The sequence below is a fragment of the Nannobrachium achirus genome (genome assembly GCF_963921795.1).
Source record: "Nannobrachium achirus genome assembly, chromosome: 5".
Taxonomy (NCBI): Eukaryota; Metazoa; Chordata; class Actinopteri; order Myctophiformes; family Myctophidae; genus Nannobrachium; species Nannobrachium achirus.
In genome coordinates, this window is record NC_137814.1 from 18,505,710 (window position 1) to 18,508,234 (window position 2,525).

A 2,525-nucleotide genomic window follows, 5' to 3' on the forward strand; every position below is an offset into this window, starting at 1 on the left:
GAATTAGTTAATGTCCCCAAAGTAATAGTAGACATTATGCAGATGTTTTCAAATGTATAAAAATCCTTTGAAAATAGCAGATCTACAAGCTCGCAAAGCGACGTGTTGTGAGCTTGTAGATCAACTATTTTCAAATTGGTATACATGCACAGTATACCGTATATTGGGTCTGAAGTGGTTTTGTAAAACTAATCCAAATCTGCAAAGTAACTAGTAAATAATGTTTTTAACTGGAGTAAAGGTAAAATAATGTAAAATCGGAAGTACTCCAGTAAAGTTGAAATAGCTCAAAATTGTACTTGAGTAGTACAGTACAGTACAGTACAGTACAGTACTTGAGTAACTGTACTTAGTTACGTGTGTGTGTGTGTGTGTGTGTGTGTGTGTGTGTGTGTGTGTGTGTGTGTGTGTGTGTGTGTGTGTGTGTGTGTGTGTGTGTGTGTGTGTGTGTGTGTAATGATAATGAATGAATACCTACTCATCCCGCGAGGGAAATTCAGATATCGCAGCCCAACCCAGCTGCTTTTTTTCTCCAGCTTAACCCAGCTGAACCCGGTGCTGCTCACAAGGAGCGCGGGGGAGAGGGGAGCAGTGATAGCTGGAGCGGGGGATCGTACCTGCGACCTCTGGGGCCTCCGGAGTCCTAGGTGTGGACACTAACCACTCAGCTATGTGTGTGTGTGAGCGTGCGCGTGCGTGTTGTGTGTGGTTGTAGAAGGGAGGAGAAGGAGAAGTGAAAGCTCTCTCCGTTCCACTGCTCTCTCGCTGTCACATCCTGTGCTTAACGATTAGCAGCCCAGCTCCATGATGTCACCTCAAGCTGTGAGAATGAGAAGACCGTCAAGGCCGCCCCGGTGAATCTCACAGAATACCGCACTGAAGCTCTGTTTTATGACAGACAGTGGGCTGGCTAGCCTCCTACTTACTACCTGTCACGGGATACACGTTTAAGAGTGAGCACTAAGGAAGATATCGTCATTCTCAGGTGAAAACCTTGTATGTCCAAAACCTTACTTTTTGCATTTATCATCTTGAAAATGATTTAAACTAGTGAAAACAGCCGATCTACAAGCACACAACACCTCGCGGTGCGAGGCGTTGTGTGCTTGTAGATCTGCTGTTTTCACTACTTCATGACGGCCTTGTACGATGAAGCAGGGCTTTACTTTGCGAATGAACACACACATTTGAAACTTGGAGATACAAGGTTTCTACCCGACAACAACAATATGAGACTGTGGAGGCTATACTTGTATGCATGTCACTGCAGTATTGGTTAAAGAGGACACTAGTTAAACGGTGTGGCAGCACAGTATTCTCTAAAGCCAGGGTTTTGTAGCGACCGAAGGTCACAGACTAGTTTACTACGAGAAATGGTACATCATGTCTGTGTCTGTCCGTATGCTTTTTTTACGGTCTATGGGTTTGCCGCTCTGACATCACACTGACTCTCACGCTCTGACATCACTGTGATGTCAGGGGAACCAAATTCCTTTTATGCCAATGTATAGACATCCCTGTGATGCCAGGGGAACCAAGTCCCTTTTATGCCCATATATGGAGATCCCTGTTGTCATCAATATTAAGCCCATATCTGTGAATATCTATGGGTACCAGGGGTCTCCATATATGGGTAACTGGTCCGATATAAATCACTGGCCAGAAGACATGGTGCGACCTGGCCGAGGTCGCCTTTTGCCCTTCGGCGTCTTACTGGTATGTAAAACAGCACATCATGTCTGGACGTCCGTCCGGAGTCTGGACGTCTGTCCGTTTGCGCTTTTTTACGGTCTACGGGTTTGCCGCTCTGACATCACGCTCTGACATCACTATGATGGGCAGGGGAACCACACTAACAGAATCCCTTTCATGCCCAAATATGGAGATCCCTGATGTCATCAATATTAAGCCCATATCTAACAGGACTTCATATGGGAATGCCCATATATGGAGGCCACATCGGCCACATACCACACTAAGAGAATCCATATATGGCCAAGACAGCCCATATCTCTGTGTCGCTGGTTCTACAGACGGGGATCTCCATATGGGCATAAAAGGGATTGTATGTATGATGTCAGATGTCATAGACGTCATAGGACTTTCACATAACAAATAACTGAGTAAGCATGTTTGGGGTCTCACATATATATATATCTCCATATACAGTACATGTATCTCCATATATGGATACCAGGGGTCTCCAGCAGTTACCCATATTATGGGTAACTGCTCCGATATACAGTACATCACTGGCCAGATGGTCAAGACATGGCGCAACCTCACCCTTTAGGCCTGGGCGAGGTCGCTTGTCGCCCTTAGGCGTCTTACTGTTATGTACAGTATATATTATCACAAGTACACACAGCTTTTTCAGAGTGGGGATCACCACACAAAGAAAACACAAAGAAATAATAATAATAAAACGTGTAAAAATACCATTCCATATCACGAGTAAACCATTGCCTTCTTGAGGCGAGGCTTAACCCAACAACAGTAGGCAGTCACATGGCAAAGTGATTAGT